Below are 23062 nucleotides of genomic sequence, written 5' to 3'. Positions count from 1 at the left end.
GAATAAATTGAATTATAAGAACAATTTCATGTTTTTTTCTTGTAAGAAGACTTCAGGTATGCTGCAGAATTCATGGTGAAACCCTTGGACTGTGCCCAATTCTCATGATGCTGTTAAAGGAGACGGTTTCTTCTGATTATCTGAGTGAGTTCGTGGTCCGTCATGAGGTGGCCTTCCCATGTATTGTCATAAAATCATTGAACTATAGCATGATTTGGGTTGAAAGGGAATTTCAAAACCAAGGTTCCAACTCATCATTTTGGGCAGGGACGTCTTTCACTAGACCAGGCCCCATCCAACCAGCCTTGAACACTGACAGGGATGGGGAATCCACAACTTCTCTGCCTCACCACCTCCACAGGAAAGAGCTTCTTCTTAATATCTAATTTCCCTATTTCAGTTTAGAGACATTTTCCTTTGTGCCCTTAGAAGAAGTCATTCTCCAGCTTTTTTGTAGACCTTTCTGGAAGGCTGCAATAAGGTCTCCTTGGGTCTTGTCTTCTCCAGATTAAGCCCTAGCTCTCTCAGCCTGCCTGCCTTCAATGGAGGACATGATGCCAAAGCATTTCAGTTTGCTGCACACTTGAAATACTGCAACTCAAAACACTTTTTTATGGCTTTGAACATCTCTTTCTGCCACCTGGAAAAACTACTTTACTGCCTAATCTTGTTGGGAACGGGCATAGGTACAACAAGATTATCATATGATTTCTGCTGGAGTAGAATGTTTGAGTGATTCCCTGTCATTAAAGTCAACAAGGTTAATTTTAATCATCATAAGATGCAGCAGCACTGGGTTTAAACTAGAGTTTTCAGGTCCTCTAGGAATGGCTGATAACTACAACAAAGAGAAATTATACCAAAAGAAGTAGGAGTTGGTGTATTATACTATATGCAATTATATATTTTCACACATAAGAGGGGGAAAATTACTAGAGAGAGGAGAGATCCAGGGTGAATATAAGTGTAGTGGCTTAAATATTGTGAAATTTTACAAAATTACCAAGACTCATCAGGAAAACTATTCACTATCAGGCAATGGTCATCTATGTTAGGAATTATTTGGCCTAACAGGAGCTTTTGGGAATCACTATTTTATAATAAATTCTTTGCTAGTCTGGCTCTGCCAAAATGTGGTGGTACATTCTGCATTTTCTGAACCTCTCAATACTCGCCATAGCTTCTTCTGGAAGATTTTAAAAGCCATGGCACATTGAGCTGCAAAGTAAAGCAGCAGAGTACAACAGACCCCAAAACAATTCCACAGATGCAACCACAACAAATCGGGGAGCTGTTTTTAATAAGGTACTTGACTAAAGTGATATTGTTGACACTGGAATGACATCTCTCAGTCATATAGTACAAACGATTTGCATTTAGATTTTACTAAATCTGTCTGCTTCTTCTTTCATTGACACATCCTCACTAAACAAGCATCACAGAGATAAGACAGTGTTTTGATTTTTGTTTTTCTTTAACTCTGAACTTCAATAGTGTTTTTCTAGAACAGGAAGAATTCTGCTAATTTTCTGTTTGTTTGCTTTTTCCATACTGTAGTCATTAGAGAAAATATCTTGGCTCAAGTTAAAAAAAACATTTAGTTGTTGTCTTTGGCAGATGGATGTTCTTTATGGTAGACTGAATTTGGGGCCCTGTGCTCAGAGTTCAGAGGTCATGTGTGAATTTGTTATGTTTTCTTGTAAACTCAACAAAATAAATTAATCTGGTGAAATTCTCATGAAGTGTTTATTTTTTAATGTTTCTATAATATACAGTAAATTGTAATTTATGAGGTGTAGTTGAAGAAAAGTCCAGAGGAAGTTGTGTATAAAATTAGGGGATTATTAAATCAACTTTATTGTGTTTTCAAAACTTAAAATATTTTAAAGTTACAATAAAATGTTTGAGAGTGCTATCAACCCACAGATTTTAATAATGTAATAAATATTCAGCTATAAAGTGGTCATATGGCCAAATCCCGTAGTGGTTTGTGCACAGAATATTGTAATAGTAATATAATATTTTGTCTTCACCTAGATAGTGTAAGAGTGAATAACACATGATGATTGGTCATTAGTTTTAATGAACTGCATCTAAGAACTTGCAGGAGTTAGGAGGATAGTTGACATACTCCTCCTTTTTCTCCATCTGTTGCGGGCTGTTAGATACTGCTGTTGAATACAAGGAGGAAGCATCACTTACTACCTCCCTTGAAGCATTTTGACCTCTTAGGCTCTTAGCAAAGTGACTGCAATGTCAATATACATCTTATGGGAGACTGAAGGCAATTATTCATCTCTCAGTGCTTGCCCAGAAGGAAACAAATAGGAAAAATGTGAATTTATTTCTCTTGAAGGAGGTTGAGACTGAACAGAATGGGAAAGCAGCTGCTGCAATTGGTGTTTGTGTGTATGTTCCTTACTTTTAAAAAAATTATTATTACTATTTTTTGATCATAACTATGATTTCAAAACAGTACCATGAAAATTATCTGGGGGATTTTTTTTTCCCATAGCCCTGGCAAACTCTGTCCTGACAGTAGAATGTAACATCATGAAAGATCTGAAATATTCTCCAAAAGTAGCTGTTCAGCACAGGACGGTGGGAGCTGTGGGGTCATAGAGATTCAGCCCAAGACTCTTTCCAGATCTTAATAAGGAAGGTCCAACAACAAATGCTGTAATAAGATAACTGTTTAAATAGGAAGAGGAATATAGATAACCAGAAAATCTTAAGTCCCTTCAGTTCTTGGACACCCCGCATTTGTGCAGCTTCAGCTGGAGCCCAGGTGGACCTTCACATGTCACACTGCTGTGAGCTAATCCTGTCTATGAAGGAAAGCTCTCCCTTTCGGTCATAAAATTTCTTCACAAGTACACAGCTCTGTTTTAACAATTTCTTTCTGCCCTTTTAGGTGAAGGCAAGGCCTTCAGTACACAGGGGAAGCTTACTACAAAATTCTCTCTTGCAATGCGTAGGCTTAATTTATGCTGCAGCCAAAGAATTTTCACTACACAGTACAGCCCCAAAGGCCACAAGTTACGTGCAGCTCACTACAGCACAGTTCAGCACAGCTCTGTGTTTCCTTAAGTTCTGTTTGTCACTAGGTCCTAAATGTGCAACCCATCAGGATCAGTAGTGTAGGTATCCAACAGTGACAAATCTGGGTGCAGAATGCAGTGTAGAGTGACAGCTGCATTTGTTGACAATACAGAACCTAGACATCACATAATTTATTTTAATAATATCGTTTATGTATTTCAATAATACATTTATGGTTTTTCTGGAAATATAAATAACTACCTCTAAAATAAAAAGAAATGTCTCAGATTCTTCTACTTCTCCCCTGTTAGAAAGAGCCTACAGATGAGATGAAAGAGATTTGATCCAATTTGCAGTGACTTAATAGAGGGAAGTGTTGCATGATAGCTGGTAATCTATACAGACTATTTGCATCATATACAAATAAAATTTCAAAATCTATTGAGAGGATATGCACGTGTGCATTAATTCGTCCATTTATTGCAAAGGGAGAATCCGTTTTCTTTCAGATTATGCTTATCTCATGTGAAAGGAATCCTCATTTATTAGTGGATAAGACCATGTATCAAGTGACTGTTCCTACCTTTGAAGCAATTTCATTTTGTGGCTGTATATATATATATGTGTATATATATATATGCGTGTGTGTGTGTGTGCGCACACTTCAGATACATTTTGACTTAATGAAGAGCTTAATAAAAATCAGCATTCATAGCTTCTGTGTAGTCAGATAAATTAGTTAATGCACAAACTGAGCTCTTATGTATTATGCAAAAGATTAGTTCTAAGATTTGCATAATGTGCTACAAATGACCTACTGTTTCAAACAGTAGCAGCTTGGGTAAAAGTGGGTTGAAAGCTGAAGTGACGTCAATAAAGTAATTACTCCTAGCTTGGCACATCTCATTCATTGTCAAAAGTTCAAGTCCCTGTAGTGCTGAGAGAACAGCTGAAAGACACTGAAGGCAGGTTAAAGCAAAAATAATACAATAGTCAGCAGGAAGGGCAGAGAATGGTCAGTGTGATTGGGATAGCAGGGATTCTTAGCTCTTCAACATGTGATCCAAAATCCCATTAAAATGAAAAGCAGTCCTTGTGCCTCCTTAAGTAGTGTTATTATTCTGAACCACAAGCTGCAGATCTGAGTTATGAGATTGTACTAATTCAGACCTGAGTACACTGTTAACTAAACCTTAAATCAGTGCAATTTCTGAGAAGGGGGGAAATACTCTTTCCTGACAAATCTTGAAGAAATTATGTAGGAGATTCAATACATGAGAATCAGCAAGTGCCTGAATATAAATAACATTTGATCATATCAGGGACCGATCACATAGTGGATTGGAAACACATGGGCTCCAGTTAGTGCTTCATTTTGTTTCTTACATGGTCAAAGCCCTTACTTTCTCTTTCCTTGGGTGTCACATGGGAGAAATGTTTGTGAAACATCCCACAAAAATTTTGTCTTGCTACAGCGAACAGCTTACAAATAGAAGTCCACTAACACTAACACTACTCATCATGGATTTTCTTGACCAGCACAAATATAAAAGTATTATTCTGTAGCTATCTCCTACATAAGCAACCTATATTGAAGGCATTTCAGCCCCTCTGCACTCCTGGGAGCCAAAAAATCCCTTGAATTTGTGTTATTAAAAGACCTTCTTAATTTGCTCTCAAACAAAGGATTAAATGGATATTAGAATTGTTAACTACAGATTGACTGAGGCATGTGAACAGAACAATTAGATACAAAAAAGAGATACATATCACCACTGGCTGAGCATTAGGCTTCCCTCTGTCAGACACTGGAAGAAGCAGAAAAGCATTTTGTGTTCTATATTGGCCAGGCATGCTGGTACATAAATTCACTTATTATAATTTTAATCTAATTTTAAGGACATTATTAATAACTTTTAATATAAATCAATCAATACACAAAGTATTATCACTTTACTTATTTTGTTCTTATTGAAGGAGAAAAAAAAAGCCATAATTTCTTTATTTTTTTTTTGCATTAGGGACAAGAGTTTGCAATCCAAATAATTTTTGGCTGAAGCCATTTTAAATTATCATTTTCTCAAAGTAGAATAAGGTCTAATCCACTCTTGTAGTACAAAAATGTGAGCTGCAGCAGTTGAATTTCTGTGTTGCCAATTTGCACAGTTTGTTAGCATGGCTCTTGTGATGTCTGACTGTTCCAGTGAAGCCTCAGGCACCAATGCTGCGTGAAAGCATAAGGAAAATAAATTAATAGGTTGGAGGAAAGTAGCTCTGAGAACCAGACATATTTACAGAGCTGAAAAGAGAAGTAATTTTTGTGGCAAGGGGCAGAAGGAGGGGTTGACCAGCAGTGCATCAGCAGTGTGGAGTGAGGGCATTACGGCTTGCAGAGGAAGTGGCTGCTGTGCGTGTCCGCGCTCCGCTCCTACTGCTCTACTCCATTCTCAGTGTGCCGTGCGCTTCTACTGCCAGCTGGGCTTTCCTTGGGAAGCCTTGAACGGCTAGGAGCCTGTGCATCCTCCAGATGGGAGCTGCAGCCCGGCATGACCACCCAGGGCTGGTGAAGGTGTTGACCTGCAAGCTCTGTTCAGCATCAGCACTTGTTCCTACTCCGACTTCCACTATTCCGATTTCTTACACAGTGCTGCTGCTTAAATGATTGACTTTTAAATAAAACCCCGTGTTGCTCAAGAACAAATGGGAGAGTGAGAGCCCCTTCCTTTCATTAACACACGCAGGCATAGCAGATGGAATAAATGGACCAGCTGCTTTCACTACAGTGGTATCTGGATTTTACTCCAGCCACTCTAACAGGAGGAAAATCATGTGATTGAATGTCTGGTTAAAACTGATTTTAGGAAAAAGAAGCAAGAAATTGTAAATTGTATACTTCATTCAAAAATTATATAATTTCAATCTTTGATCATCATGGGGAGTAGTAAGAAAGCAAGTAGGGTATGGTAACTGTTTTCAGAGACTTGGTAACAGCCACAGGCACAGTGGATTGAAGTCAGGTCATTTTTATCAATAAGATAAAGTCTCATTGTTTCACTAGGAAGCAGTGTTTGTAGCTATCTTTATGACAGCCAGTGTTCTGTCTTAATTAGTAATATAATTCTACTTCACCTAAAATAGCTGAAGGGTTCTCCTGGGATTTGTTCTTGGATACAATTTTGTTTAATCTTATTATTAATGGTAATAATTTTTTTCTTGCTTGGATTATCATCTGTATGCCAACGATTCTATTATTTAAACAAATAATTATTACACATTACAATTCCATTTACCGCGTGACAATAACAAATCATAGTTACAGCTCATTCAAAGTAAATTAGTTCTAAAACACTAATAAAATTAATTGAAAGATGTTTGATTGAAAAATAGTAACAGTTAAAACCAGAGCTCTTTATCATGGTCTTTGATAATATCTTGCTTACTGGAATAATGCTACTAGCCTTAAATATCTTGGTGATTGTTAGCAAACAAAGAGTAATTGAAACTTGGTTGCTAAGAAACATTATTTCCCATTGTTGACAATAATGATTTTCTTTGATTGCTGCTTCTATTGTTGTTCATTGCACAAGCTAAATGTTTTCTCATAACACTGTGAAAACGTTCTTTGGATTCCAATTGTTCTATGTGATACCAGAGGGTCTGTTTTAAGAGTTCACAGCAGCATGGTATGTTCCTGGAAGAGTGGTGGTGTGGGATTTTCTGTGGTAGATGTAAGTTTTTAGGATGCCAAAGACACAGGAATTAAAGTTGGAATTGCAGTCCAAGGTCATCAATGCTAGCCTTCTCTCATATACTGCAAGTGGAAAAATTTTTAGCAATACTCTTCTTGATTTCTAAATGTCTTTATCATTATCTAGCAGCGCTAGATACATTTTTCAGATGCTAACACTGGCTTTTTGGGGAAGTGATTTTAGTAATCTGAAAAGAGGCTTTCTTTTTAAACTTTTTTAAGTCCCAAAAAAAGTGGCTTTAGTTCCCCTTAAATCATTAATCAAAATCCATAAAACACATAGCCACATTTGTAGCTGGAAAAGTATTTGGCAAAAGTCAGAACTCTTTGCTGATACAGGCAGCAATTTTTTCCCCATGCAATTTTGTTTGATCAGATCATGCAGCTGGCAGATTCTACTCCAAATTTCTTTGTGATTAATGCAAGGGATGAAAAATTAACAACAAAAAACTCACCTGCACTAGTTGATTATTTTGACCCATTAAACAGTTCTAGGTCAAAACTCTGCTCTGTGAAATATTTAATATTCAAATGGCAAAAGTTTTAAAAAAAAAAATATTTAAAGATTTTAAATTCTTTTAAGTTTTGGAGTTTTTTTATATGTGTATATTGTCTTTGAAATGAAATAAAATGTAATGCATGCATACTCTAATTCTAAGAGGAAATATTAGGAAAAGAGGAAATAATTGGAATAAAGACTTCTACTACGAACTAGAAGAATCTGAGGATTTTTCATTCTCCAGCAGATGCATAATTTTCCTTGTAGAGAGCTAAGCCATATCCCTTTGCTCTTGTCTGCTGAGGTGTCTTTTAGTTATTAACTTCCTCAGGATGGCTGAGTGTTGCTTATATCTCTAAGAGCAATGAGTCCACAAGTGCAGGAAGTGCACAGTGCAACAATTTACATGACAGGATTGGTTTACGGAGCAATTTACAGCATAAATTTTCAGACTGGAAATGTAAGCTTTGGAGAGATGCCAGCTGCAGTTCAAGGAGGAAGGAGGTATTACCTGCTTTGTTTTGACTTTAGGTTTTTTGAGATCAGGAGTTATAACCTTGTGTCTGTGAAGTACCCTGAAGAATTAAGTCAGAACTCATGTGGTGCTACAGAGCACAACTGTTATATACATCAGTCTTTGTGCTGTAAAGAATGCATCATAAGAGAGATATTTCTGCCAGAAAGAGAAATGAAATTTGTGTCTGTATGTGTGTGTGTGTGCATATGTGCCTGATTATTGGTTTCACATGGAAACTCATTGTGGCAAAAATTGTTGTCAGTTTTAGTCCTCTACAAACTGAATTTCCATGCTGAAAAGTTTGAGGTTGAACTCTTTCAAATAAATTCCATGCTTGAAGATCTTTTTTTTATTTTTTTTTCTGCTCTTTGATCTGAAAAGCTGGTTCTTTTCATTTATTTAGAGATGGATAACTTCTACTTGAAAATGCTGGGAAGTGAGGTTTGTATTTATTGTGTAAAAAGAGGAATGTGTGGGAAAACATCAAGACTTCTTGATTTTCTTCTGAAAGGAAAATGACTTTTGCAATACATCTCAGCAAGGATATCCTTTTTATGTTTCCATATGTAGTAAATATATGCTGATGTTGATAAAATGTTTTCCTAATGAGTGTTTTAGTATTATTTTGTTCCTTTGTATTAGGTTTTTATAAACTAGCTTACTGTTTAGGTACTGTGACTAATTCTTGGTTTCTAGTCTCTAATTTGATTACTTAATTAATAGTTTCCAGAGTTCCAGAATGATGGTACTTTTATAAATGAAATGCATCTACCGCTGTTTTAGAGTATGGCAGGAAAGGACTAAATGTCAGTCAAGTTCATATTTTAAAACAAAATCATGGGAAAGGAGGAGGAGAGGAGAGGAGAGGAGAGGAGAGGAGAGGAGAGGAGAGGAGAGGAGAGGAGAGGAGAGGAGAGGAGAGGAGAGGAGAGGAGAGGAGAGGAGAGGAGAGGAGAGGAGAGGAGAGGAGAGGAGAGGAGAGGAGAGGAGAGGAGAGGAGAGGAGAGGAGAGGAGAGGAGAGGAGAGGAGAGGAGAGGAGAGGAGAGGAGAGGAGAGGAGAGGAGAGGAGAGGAGAGGAGAGGAGAGGAGAGGAGAGGAGAGGAGAGGAGAGGAGAGGAGAGGAGAGGAGAGGAGAGGAGAGGAGAGGAGAGGAGAGGAGAGGAGAGGAGAGGAGAGGAGAGGAGAGGAGAGGAGAGGAGAGGAGAGGAGAGGAGAGGAGAGGAGAGGAGAGGAGAGGAGAGGAGAGGAGAGGAGAGGAGAGGAGAGGAGAGGAGAGGAGAGGAGAGGAGAGGAGAGGAGAGGAGAGGAGAGGAGAGGAGAGGAGAGGAGAGGAGAGGAGAGGAGAGGAGAGGAGAGGAGAGGAGAGGAGAGGAGAGGAGAGGAGAGGAGAGGAGAGGAGAGGAGAGGAGAGGAGAGGAGAGGAGAGGAGAGGAGAGGAGAGGAGAGGAGAGGAGAGGAGAGGAGAGGCAACAACAGTCAGGGTCTGAAGTTAGGGGCATGGTTTAGAGTAGCCTGAAAATTTTGCAATATTTATGTGCATTTTATTCTGTGTATGCACAAAGCACTTGTCATTCTGAGTCACGAGAATGAGATGTTTGAGTACTATGAAAAATGAGACACTATTCTGCTATCAGTGTTTGCACCTTTGTGTTTTGAGTGCAAAGTAGATTTGGCATGTTACCAGCCCAGATGGCTAATGTTTCATTCTTGCATTATAATAATATAAGCACCTATGAGAAGCAGAAGGTAAAAAAGTTGTACTATTGCCAATTCTTGAGATGTTACTCTGAGCTTCATGTTTTTTTGTTTCTTATGGTGCCAAAAGTGAGAAACTTGACCTTTATTTAAGAAAACTTCTAAACCTTTCTTTATAAAAATGTTCTTGAAAACAGATGGAGAAACATACATGAACTATACATTCAGAACTATACATTCAAATGTGTTTCAAGCTGCATACAATGAAACATCATACAACTCTATGATAAATTTAAGATTAATAGCTTGTTCAATGGATAAAATTCTTCTTTGGATTTATTTTTTATGACGGATGTTTTCAGTGCATGAAATATGATGCTGAGGAACTTAATTATTTGATACATTTTTATTTTATTATGTCTCTGTTCCTATCACATTTCTGTACCTGGCATAGTTCCATACTCAGCGTTTGTTTCTGAACACATAGTTGGGTTTCAGTCAGTCCTGAAAATCCTTATGCATATGTTTAAATTTGAGGCATAAGTGCATGTATTCAGTTACCAGGTGTGGAGATTACTACTTGGTGTGAGTAAAGAGAACGGGAGATGCATATTGCCTACCACCTATCTAACAAAGTGGCTTATGCCTCCAACATAAATTAGTCATTCAAATTGTGGGAGTCAGAATCTCACAATCCCTCAAAGTCAAATTTTGATGGAGTCAGTATCTCCCTCTGGGATATACAATACTCTATTTGTAATGCTTTGTGCTTGCTCTATTTCTACTTTCACATAAATCTTTTTTGGATACTATTTATGTTTTGGGTTTCAGATATTTTAGTGTGGCTGTAACTTTTCATTTGCACCACATGTTTTTCCAAGGGAATATAATTGATCTATTCCCCTTTGCAATATTCTATATTTTATATTCACTTTAGCTGCCTGCCTTTCTTCCTCCACCCCAATAAACTCTTTATTGCATTTTTTTTTTCTCAAAAGCTTCCAGATTTATTGTTTCTGCTTTAAAGAAATGCATAAAACAATAATTGGTGAAGGCATTACTGCTTTCAGTTTACAATGTTACTAACTAGAATGACATTCATTTTGTTGATAAATGTGAGGTAAACTAGAAATTAAGAATAAAAGAGTTACTACTTTTATTTTATTTTTTTTTATTTTTGTTTTTAAGAAAAAGATTTTTAAATGCCTTACACCATAACTTGTCAATGAAGACTTTTTAGCAGCCAGGGCTTTTACCTGTAGTGAATGCATAGTTCAGGGCAAGAGGTCAAGGACAAAGACCTCCCTCAGCTGTCTAGATTCAGGCAACTGATCTTCTCCTTTTATTTAATCTCACCAGCCACTTCCCTTCCTTTCCTCTCCTTTCCCTCTGTCTTTTTTCCCTTCCCCCATTCTACTCAGAGAAACTAAATGTTCCTGCTGCCAGCAGAGCTTAGCGTAAGTGTAATATTACATGAATCAAAGGCCCTTTAGGCCATGATATAGACTGGTAATTTATTACTGAAGAACAGAGGCTTTTTTGAAATTTCCTTTAGTTCAGGCAGATCACTATGAATTAACTAGGCAAAAGGGCAGCAGGTGCTCTCATTAAATTTACAGTCACTGCTAGCAGACAGGGAAGCATTTAAAAAAAGAATATGCAGCTGTGCTGACACATGTAATTGCAACCATCCACAAACTCACAAGATGTGTGGGGGTAGCCACAGACTTTTGGTCAGTGTGCTCGAGCTGTGCTGGCACACAAGGACCAACGCACATTGTGCTTATGATTAGGTCCCTAAAACGGCAAATTGCTTTTACTAGACCTCCAAACGTTGTGTGAGAAACAAATGAACTACTGGCAGTGCTGGGTTTAGTCAAACCTCTCAGCTGAAGTGACCTTGAACTTCAGAGAAGTTCACAGCCTGATTGCAGCTTTGTGGTTTTGGCATTTCTCCACTTACCCTTTGTAAAATAACAGCTTCAACAGATCTCCCCTTGATCTATGTTCTTGGCTCAGTTTCTTCAGCCATCAGATAGTGTTGTGCGTATAACTGGTATTTTAAACTAATGAAATGACATTTTTTGCAGAACCAAACCTATATTTTCCTTAAAAGAAAGGAAATTCCATGCAAAGCTGCCCACTAATGATACCTTCTTAGTTTTCCTTTGTAATTGCTTATTACAAAAAAATAGTACAGAAATGCTTTATTTGCACCCCAAACATTCCTTGGGGAAATGCTAACAAAGTATACTCTTGGCATTGATCCAGAGCTTCTTTGAGTCGAGGCTTCCATTGACTTCAGTGGAGTTTTAAATCTGGTCTTTAAAACCTAGTTTTAGCTTTAGACGTATCTGTTGTATTCATTATGACTTTTCATGGAAGTTTCATACATGTCTAAGGTTCTACGCTAACCAGAGCCTTATGCCTTGTTATCTAAGCTCAAAACAATCCTCAAGTGCAGATATACTGGTGTCAGTGCCCTGTATTCAAAATACGTTGTACTTTGTCTATATATGTGCATCATGTGAAGTTTGTTTACTGTGTGCTGTTACAAAAATGTGCCTATTTTTTCCCTTAAGTTCTTTTCAAAATATTTTTGCTAATAAAAACCTGAAAAAGTTTGATTGATTAGACAATTATATCTAAATTACGTCATTCACTATGTATAACTAAAAAGATTTGATTTTTAGTTTGTAGAAAATTTTACTTTTGATTATTTCTTTCTGTCTTTCTCTCTCCTTCCTTCTTCCTTTCTATTTTCAGAGTGCATGAGCCAAAGACTAAGTTATAGTTTCAAGTTTTTATTTCCCTTTAATCTTAAAAAAATAAAAGATGCTTCATATTGCATTTTTAGTGTGTCTGAGCCTTAAAGCAAATGAAGGGAAATATTGGCACAAGTCTTCAATATTTTCCTATATGTAAATTTCTTTTCAGGATTATAAATCACCAAATACCTCTACATACAAGGTTTGAAGAAGAAGTTTCTTCTCTCTTGTCTTGTATTTACAGTTTCCCTATGTTCATAAAATAGTCTGATGCTACAGAGCAATGAACAAATTACACCACTTTAAATAGAGCCATTTATCTGCTTTAGAGAAGATTAGCATGCAGTCCCTAGAGACATTTCTCAGCTAATAAGAATAAAATGAATGCTACTTGAGCACCTGTAATCAAATTACTTTTTATTCCCTAAACCCTTGACAGACTCTGCAAGTCTTGTGGTTTCCTAGGTGGGCCTTTTACAGACCCTGGTAGTCTAGTGCTGGGATTTTTCCTTTTTGTCCTCTCGCATTTTACTCACTCACCAGTCATCATTCCTTGAGAGAAAAGTGCACCAACCACCCAACCAGAAGACTCCTCTCAGGATGAAAATCCCAGCATTTTTGAGGCATGGAGCACCCCACCAGCCATTCCTCTGTAGGTGTCACAACCGAGTCTGAAGCGCTGCTGGTACAAGGGTTCGTTTTATCATTTTATATCTTGTTGGGGAATACTGCTACTGCAGACTTGATTGTTCCCAGGCAGCTGTCACAGCAAGGCTGTTGCACCTACAAAAAGCAAACCCAAAACATAAACACAAACTAAACAAATAATAAAGCAGCCCAACCAAACAAATGCTTAAATTAAGGAAGGAAAAAATCCCATTTGGGCATATTAAAGTCTCTCACAGTTCAAATGAAAAGCAATGTGTAACACTAATTATGTTCAATAAAATTTGTTTTTTAAGAATAATATAGGGCTTAAATTTAGTCTGATGTTTTCAGACAGAATTCGGTAGTTTTAATCCAAAATACTTAAAATGGGTAGTCTGAGCTTGTTATGTGTATATTTAAAATTTAAATGGAGCTTGCTTGTATAGTTCTGATGAACTTTTCTATTACCTCCACAGGAGGAGGTTTGGTTTTGTATCATGATACCAAAATGATCTAGCTATGATACATAGATCCATTTTCCAAACTGAGAAACAGAAGTTTTGTTTTTGCACAAAGTTCATGGGTGCTTCAAGCTGGAAGCCCATTTGGGTTTATTCTTGTCCTTCTGAAAATGAATTAATTTAATTAATTTTCTATGTCTTTAATTAACATTATTACCAATAAATTTGCAAAATTACCAGGAAGAAAGCCAATAGAACAGACAGGGAATGCTGCTTGATAAAAAGGAAAGGCAAGTACTAACTGTTGGTTGAAAAGTTACTGTATAAGCAGAAGTTTATGTCAAGATGTCTTTTCACGGATTTCAGATCAGACATGACGCCAGCTTGATATGGAATCTTTTATTCTCATCTCACTCTCTGTAATCTCTCAGCATGGGATTCCCTAGAGCTTGTGCTGATACTGTCTTCACAATGTCAGTCACACTCGCATCTGAGGTGAAACTGATCAGAAAGATTCAAGTAAAAAGGACTTCTCCAGGCGTCTATGCATTTTTTAAGGATAACCTCTTATGGGCTGTTTAGAATAAAGAGAAAAGGTTGCTTGCTAAGTGTGGGTCTTATAATTAGCTTTGAATTTAGTACACATGAAATCTGAAAATTTTCTCTCACTCCCTACAGTAGACTCACCTGTCTGGAAAAAAAGAGCCAGAATTAACAAATTCTGAACAAGACGTGTGCATATCATCTCAATACCAAAAACTTTCAGCAGTCTGTTTTATTTCCACATCTTATACATGCTTTATAACTACTTTTTTACATGAACTCATTAGATGAAATATCTGATTAAATTGATGCCTAAAGAGGTTACCTGGAACAGAGGCTGGACAGAGTTAAAGGAATAGAGTAGGTGTTTATTAAAAGGCCTTTCAAGGATACACCTTGGGCAGTACAAGAGCCTGGCCAGGGCTACACCCAAGATGGACCCAAGATGGATGCTGGGCCAAAAGTTTTCACACTGTTATAAGCTTTGGTCCATTTCCATATTGGGTTTTATTTCCCTATTACAGCTTCAGGTTATGAAGTCCTATCCTCTCAGAATTATCTCCTCAATTCACCAGTTTACACTTTTTGAGCCTGAAGCTGCAACATGTTCTTGGTTCTCAGGCTGGAAAAGGATTGTTTGGTCTAACTAGCCTGTGATGAGAACTTGCTAACACTTTATATGAAGTTCAGAGTCACATACTTAGGCAGTACAGAATTTGTAAAATAGGAAAGCTAAAACATAAGACATCAAAACAGTAGCCAATTTCCCATCTAGTTTTTTTCATTCTTATAATTTTTTGTTAACATTTTAAATATTTTTTTTAATTTAAGATGTATCCTGTATAGTGAGCAGGAGTCATAGCATATTACCAGCAATGAGCTCATTTACATAAAAATGAGTTATGTAAATATCTTACTGGCTGTTGAAAGCAAATGAGTCCATGCTCACACCAAAAGCAAAATGGATCTTACAATGAGGGCCCTTTTCAGGGGAAGTCGCAGGAAATCTTTGCTCCAAGTTCTTGTCTTTTTTCTTTTTTAATGGAAATAAAATATTTTCCTTTTTATTTTCCTACAATTTTTAGCTATCTTGAGTTCATTTTATCATACTCTGAGTACTGCAAGTTCTTATGAAACAAAGGGAGAAAACCTTGCATGGTCTTCATTAGGATTGGAATAATAATAACAGTTCTTGAAAGCACATGCTCAGTCCAAAAAAGTCCTTTGATGATTTCATGATGTAATAGCGGTCTGTGAACATCAAAATATATGAACCTGTTAATAACTTTAAAAAAAGTTTATTTTACATAATTTAATTGGAGCTTAAATGTCTTTGATGAGCCACCTGTGGTATTGAAAACTTAGAGCAAATATTGCTAAAAATTTATACAGAAATAGAAGTGTTATGAAAATCTTGCAATTTTTTTCACTGCTGTTAGTTCTACAGTGGGAAAACCCAATATATTGCTAGCTACCTCTTTAGTGTCCAGAAATTTAATTTTAAAAGATCTCTTTTATAGCAGAAACAAAATCCATTGGGCATTAACCTTAACTAATTATTGTCAAATGCAAAAATTGGCACTTAAACTTGTATTTTTACATGCCTGCTTAAACAGAACATTTATCTTTACAAATTTTATGTAAGATGCATGGCATTTAAGGCACCTTTACTAAAGAAGAAGTTATCATCTTGGCATGCATGTATCCAAAGGAATATCTGGTTACCAACTCTTTAATTTAACAGACATCACTGTGACATTTGATTTCAGTGATCAGCTCTCCAGTTGTGACCAGGATTTTATTTATCAAAAGCACACATTTCCTGAAAGCCATACCCTTCCCATTATATTTATCATACATAAGGTATAATTAAAATTTCTTTTAAAAGTGTCTATTTGTGTGTTCTGTATCTTCTCTCCCCCTGTACAAATGAATATCATGCTTTCACGTCTTTTATTTAGGGTTTTGCTGAGGAGAATTAAACAGAATAAATGACCATTGATGAGGTGCAATGTAACTCAACCAAGGGAATGAACCTCCAGATGTCCTCTCATCACTCCATATCTAGAATAAGTACATTTGCATGCCCTCATGTTCCTTTGATCAAGAACTTCTGGTTCTAGGGCTGCCTGACCTCTAACCAAGTTCTGCTCCACTATCAGAAGTCACAGTGCAGCTTCATCATTTTAACTGTTTTTACTTACACATACCAATTCTGCCCATTTCTCATTCTCTATGGCTTTTCACTTTTCACCTAACATTGGTCATTCAGAGAAGTTATATAAGTTTGTTTGTCCTATTTTGATTTTCGGAGTATTTTACTTAGACCTTTCTTTTTTTCTCCAGCTCCCCCATCAAGCATGTTAAAATTAGGGTACAAAGTAAAAATCATTGTGGTTTAATTAGTTTTTAAAGTCAAATATTTTTACAATACTTATATTTTAACATAATTCTAACAAATTACACACAAAAAAATTTTATTTTTACATTTAAGTTATAAGCATAATTTAAAGCTTTAAGAAGACCAAGTATGCTAATCACATATTTTTTTTTGTCCTTTCCTGTGGATCAGTTTAAATGCAGAAGAGTTCAAACAGTTTTTCTAGTTGTGCCAAGTTCCCTCATAATCACATTTAAAATCTGTGATATGCAACCAGATGAGAAAAAAGAGGCTTACCTTTTTTAGCTGAAACTCAGTGAAAAATTCTAGACTCTCATCTAGAAGCCTAATAGCAGACATATTTCATATCCAGGTGAATAAGGGCTATTGAAAAACTAAGAGTGCAAGAACTGTAGGATGCAGTAGATTGCAATAATCTTATTTACCAGATGTAGAAGAGGGAGAACACTAGGAAAATACAGTGATGGTTTCCTGTCTTGAAGCATACATGAGCACTTTAAAAATATTATACACACAAATATCATTGTGTCACCAATATGAGACAACATGGTGGTCATTCAGCAACCATGATCATTTGCTTTTCCCCAACACTTGAGAAAATTCAAATATATTAAAAATAAATAAATAAAATATTGTGTGGTTGACACGATATTCATGCTGTGTTATACTGAATAACTTAACCTGAGATGCCCCAAATTCTGGTGGTTTTCTTTAGAATATATTTTAAATAGATGATTTATGTCACTGTCTCATTCTAATACAAATACTGATGTTAAATGCAAATTCTCAGGTTTATAAGTTAGTGTAGGGGACAAATAAGTATCTATCTAAAATCAAAATCAGTAAATTATCTCTACTTTAGCAGACATAATGTTGTATTCTTCTGATATTATTCTTTCTGTGGAAGATGAAGACACTTAAAAAATCATGTTGTAATACCTTGTCTCAAGGGAATCAGACAAAAGGAAAAGCATCTTTTTGTTTTTCAGTGAAGCTTCAGTTGAAACTGCCTAAGAAAGAAAAACAGTCAAGTTTATATTTGCTTAATCTTGATCCATTATGAGAAAAATTTGAATGAGATTGTTTATTGCTGTGCTATACCTCTGATACATAAAATCCTTGAAAACATTCTGAGCCTTACCTAGTGGGTGTTCTGGTTGGCAAACTTTGAAAACTTCACCTCTGCACAGTGCTTGAACAGGGCACAGATATGGTGTGAACAGTGAAATGACTGCCCTCAGTGATGACCAGTGAGTAGGGGATATCTCTGAGGCCTCACACTTTGAGTGCAGGCCATCTGGGTGCCAGTTAGAGGTGTTGAATCTTATCCAACAAATGCATAAATGTGTGATGAAAGCTATCCAAGCATATTTTAGCCTGCATTTGATAAAAATATGTGTCTGAGTAATTCTTTCTAAGAAAGCAGATATTTTCCCTGGGAATTTGGAAGACTATTGTAATGTACGCTGATATATTGCATACAGCACTCAATGGGCATTGCAGGTGGGGCAAGGATAACTTCTCCTGTGGCAGGAAATTGCTTTGCCTCTAGTTTTGATAAAGTGATGATGTTTCAAGGGACTTATTATACCTGGGTTGTTGTTTTTTTTCTTTCCCTAGGTTGTGAGAAATTCTATGCAAATTGAGAAGCCACTCTCCACCACAGCATGTGGTCAGTTCCTGCCATGTGTTTGTAGTGTATAAATGCAGGTATGGGTTTGCTCAAATACATATTTTACCAGGAGTGATATGCTCATCACAAGACATTTTCTTCTAAGCCTACAGATGTGGCCAGAAACAAATAGTTTTTTTGAGTTCATTCAGATAAATGGATTGTAGTTCTAATCATCTCTCTCCCTCTCTCTCTTGCCAGCTCTCTTCCACTCCCTCTCCCCTTACCTTTATTTTTGATTTTGTTAGTCCTTCTGGCTCAGCTTTTTGCACTGTTTCTGTAGATAGATGAAAGTCTCACACATCTGCCATGTGGGCAAGTGACATACTAACCTATCAAAGCCTTCTTATGACTTTAATGGAAACTCAGAAAGTTCAATTCCTACTTTGACGGAATTGGCTTATGTGGTACCATGGCAGGTGATGTGACTAAATATCTGCTTTTTTAACATCCTCACACATGAATTTTAATTGCTCCCTCGTTGGCTAGTGTATTTGATCATATTTGCCTCTCTACAAAGGCTGTGGCATTCCAGCTACAGACTTCTGCCCTAGAATGGATTTGGCATCTCTTCTGAGATTTTCTCTGTTCCCACTGAAATACCTCTATCTCTCTGTTATGCACACACACACACATATATGGTATCCTTTTGTACTCACACTTCATCTTAATGCTATCAATGAATTGAGGAAGCAGATGCAGCTCCTCCTATGGTGTCTGCCTATTCTGACAGAATGATAAAAGTGAGACCTTTATAAATGTCCTGTATTTTTTTATAAAGCTAGAAAGTAAACCTTGATGGTTTATTTCTCCTCAAATTATTTCTAGTCCCTACCTTGAAGCCAACACACACTTGCTTTGATTAATGCTCTTTATCAGACTAAAGATCCTTTATTCTTGTTCAGCTGCCATATTTCTGGGCTACAAAACTGTTCTTCAGTCAGCTACATACATAAAAGCACGGAAGATAGGACTTGAACACTAGTCCGTTCTGTCATGACAGTACAAACCATACAAATCTGTTTCAAAAACTCTCCAGTGATGAATATTTGACTACCTCCCCAGGCAATCTGTTCCAGATACTTCACCTTCCTTATCCTTAGGAAATTTTTCCTAATATAATTTTTTTCTCTCTCATGTGATTTAAGTGCATTGCCTCTTGTTCTAACTGCCACTGATGTGGAGAACAAGGTATTCTCCTCTCCCTTTGTCTACCTTTTTCTAATATATTTGAACACTGCCACCACATTCTGCTACCACACTGCTACCACATACAATTCTATCTGTGAGACATGCAATGCCAGTTCTTTTAATCCTTCCCCATGAGTCATGTTTTCTAGACATCTAATTATTTTCAGTTTCTCTCCTCTGACCATTTCAACCCTCTTTCCTTTAAGACCTTTTTTTAATTTTTCTTCTTCCACTTCCTACCACCCCACTCCAGACTCCAACATACACACATACTTCTATGAGGAGGCTGAGGGAGCTGGATATGTTTAACTGAGATAAGAAAAGGCTGGAGGGAAATAGTTCACAGAATCACAGAATGGGTCAGATTGGAAGGAACCACAGTTGGTCATCTGGAGCAACTTCCCTCCTCAAGCAAGGCCTAAAACACATTGCACAAGATTGTGTCCACATTTTTCATGGATATCTCCAGACAGGGAGAATCCACTACCTCTGGACATCCTGTTCCAATTGCTGAGTCACCTGCACAGTAAAGCTCTTCCTTGTGTTCAGGTGGAAATTCTGTGCATTTCTGCCTGTTGCCTCTTGTCCTCTTGCCTGGCCCCGCCAAGTAGGGCCTGGATCCATCCCCTTAACACCTTCATTCAGATACTCATTGATGTGATCCCATCTCAGTCACCTCTTATCAAGGTGGAATGGAGCCTGCCCCCTCAGCCTTTCCTCATAAGGGAGATGCTCCAGTCCCGTAATCACCTTCACAGCCTTCTGCTGGACCCACTCCAGGAGCTCCATGTCTCTTGTACTGAGTACTTCAGAAGTGATTGCTGTCTTCAGTGATCTGACACTATGCAGAGAAGACAAATTCTTCTAAGGTGCTTAGGGAAGAGATGAGAGACAAACGCCACAGACTGAACCAATGGAAATTTTAATTTGCTTTCTAGAGTGAGAATGGTAAAGCATTGAAACAGGCACTCTGAGGGGCTGTGAATTCTCCATCCTTGAGAATTTCAAAACTTATTTGATGAGGAATTTTAACAATCTGACCTAGACTGGTAGCTAGTGCTGCTTTGGTTGGAAGGCTTGACTAGATGACCCTGAGAGGTCCTTTCCAGCCTAAATGATTCTGTAAATCTTTGTTATCTAAAACTGGTCATATTACGCTGTGCTTCAGTAATGCCCAAAGAGGCAGAATCACAGAACGACAAAATAGTTAGCTTTGGAAGGGACTTCTGGAGATCATTTAGTGGACCTTGTCAGGGTCTCCAGGACAGCAAGTTACACGGGAATCAGTATGGGTGGGTTTCGAATCTCTCCAGAGAGGGCGACTCCCTGACTACCCTAATCTGTCCCAGTGCTCTGAACAAAAAGAAGTTGAAGTTCTTCCTCATGTTCACATGGAAGTTCTTGTGCTTTATTTTATGGCTATTACTCCTTGTAGTGTTCTGGGCACCAGTGAAAAGAGTCTGGCACCATTCACTTGGCACCTGCCTTTGAGATATTTGTATGTATTTATGAGATCTCCTCTCAGCCTTCTCTTCCATGGACTAGACTGGCCCAGCTCTCACAAGAGACCACCTCTTGTATGAGAGATGTTCCAGACCCACCACTATCTTTGTGGACTCCACTGGACCCTCTTCAGTAGCCCTTTGTCTTTATTGATCTGTAGAGACCAGAACTGAACACAGCACTCCAGATGTGACCTCACTTGACCTGCTGGCCATGCTACTCCTGATGCATCCCAGACACCATTGGGTGTCATGGCCGCAGCGACAAAGTGACTTCTCATTGGGAGCAAGAGGCTGGAGATTCCCAGATCTCCATAAAACTGCTCTAGTAGGTCAGCTCTGAAGAAGGTAGGGGATTAATTCTGTAGTTAAAAATTATAGTCCTCATGTACCTCTAAATTATATTTACCTTTTTTGTAATTTTACTGACTAAAGCTCATGCTTTCATGATAGCTTCCAGACATGCCAGTAGGTGTAGGAACTGGCAATGATAAAAAGAGACATATTTAGGCTTCACGCATTTGCTTGAGCCTGTGTGAAACTAAGTGACACAACTTCCTCACTCTGGCCTGAGAAATCATAAGGAGGAATCCAAACAGTCCTTGGAGAAGGAAAACAACCTTTGCAGATGTTGTTTGTAGCTTTGTTGTTTACTTGCAAATAAAGGTCAAGGGGTGTTGTTCCCAACTGTCCAATGATGGTGATGTGTTGGTTAAATGACCAACGAGAGATTTACCTCATGGACCTTCTTGCAACTGTCTATAAAAAGATCAGAAAGAACAAAACTTTCTTTCTTGTGCAACCAAGCCAGAGAGTCTGTGTTGTTACTTTTGCCATGCCTAATACAGTGCGACAGTAGGACTGCTGTCCCAGAGGCTTTCCATCGTTTCTTTATTCAGCTGACCTTGACTACTTAACCATTCTAAAACTTCCTTGGGTTTTTGCATCCCTCTTTCTTTTTTTACTCAGTTAGTGAGGATTCTTTTAATATTGAATCCTGTCCTTCAGAAAGTTTGCAGTCCCTGCAAGATTTCTTAGTAAAGGATAATTTAGCAAACAATGTCTTTCTCTAAATCATTAAAACTATAATATTACAGTGGCAGAATAATTATTTTTATCTTTATTCAATCCCTTAAGACAGAGAATAAAAAGCTGTTGTCTGATTACAGTTTTGTAACAATTTTTTTCATCTACCTTAAGCAATTTCTTCTCTATGTTTCGAAACCTTGATATGAGTGTGTAATATAAGATAGAAGTGTTCTTTTTGGTGGGTTTGCCCTTGTTTACTTGTTTGTTTGTTTGTTTTGATTGGAGTTTTTGGTCGGGGTTTTTTGGTTCAGTGGTTCAGGTTTGGCTGGTTTTGGTTTTGTCTTTGTCTTTTAATGGTAATTTCTGATGAGGCAGGTAAAGTATCTGTCTGGTTAAACATTTTTTTCCTCAGTGCAGAAGCTACCTGTCTGCACTAAAATTTTCTGTGACTTCTCTTACTTTTTGAATTACCTAGATCTGCCTTTGCCAGTTTACTGGTGTCCTTTTATGCCTTCCACATTTTCTTCATGACCCCAGATGATTCTGCTCCCCTGTGAACCAAGAATGGTAAAACACATCAGAGCTATATACTAAAAGTCTTTTATTTTTCTGATAATTTAGGATATTTTCTTTCATAATTGCCTTGATTTTTCTGCCTTTTTTGAAATCCTGCATTTCATTCATGTGAATGTGTTGATTGTTGGGCTATCACATTCTGCCTTGATCACTCAGAACCATTAGAAGGTCTGTATTCTCCCAAAGCTGGGACATGCTTGCCTCTTAAAACATATATCAATATCTTCTCAATCATTCCTTCTAATCATATCACTCTTCCTAATAAATAAATAAATATCTCTTAGGCCAGTGAAATCACAGCTTTTACCTTAAACTAGTTCTTATACAACCTCTTGATTGTTTCCCATACCTGTTTCCACTGGTGCACAGAAATCACAAACGTGTAACAGTGAGTTCATTCACTGAACTTCCTTTATATGATGCTGCTATGAATAACATAATCCTTCTTGCTTTTAAGGGACTTTATCCAGAGTGTTGCAGCTTCTCCTTGCCAGTCAGTCACAGCTGAAGAGATTCTTCTGTAAAGCTAGTGAATGTCATGCAATAAGTGTAAATCCCTTTCATGCCATAGAAACCACCCTCCAACAATGACTTATGGACCATCTTCCCAAAGTCAAGGAAACTAAAGCCCTCCTGGTGAACCATCTGTGCAACCCTGCTTTCATCTGTAGGATGAATCTGTCCTGGTTTGATCCTTTGACCCTTGATAGAAGGATTAATGAAAATACCGTCTGAACCTCTGACTTCTTCACCCTTCCTCTAAGCCTCA

The 23062-nt window shown here is 37.5% G+C and overlaps 1 protein-coding gene across 1 annotated transcript in view; it reads left to right on the top strand.

The window, feature by feature from the left end:
- The window catches only part of LOC147648236 (uncharacterized), a 127490-nt gene extending 105013 nt beyond the window's left edge, over nt 1-22477 (top strand). The window contains exon 3 of the transcript XR_015280119.1: nt 17944-22477. The gene's annotated coding sequence lies outside the window, so the exon portion shown is untranslated. The remainder of the gene's footprint in view (nt 1-17943) is intronic.
- Nucleotides 22478-23062: the final 585 nt, after the last annotated feature.

Source organism: Cyanistes caeruleus, chromosome Z, assembly GCF_971803275.1.
Source record: "Cyanistes caeruleus chromosome Z, bCyaCae1.hap1.1, whole genome shotgun sequence".
Taxonomy (NCBI): domain Eukaryota; kingdom Metazoa; phylum Chordata; class Aves; order Passeriformes; family Paridae; genus Cyanistes; species Cyanistes caeruleus.
This window is presented reverse-complemented; position numbering and strand designations above follow the sequence as displayed.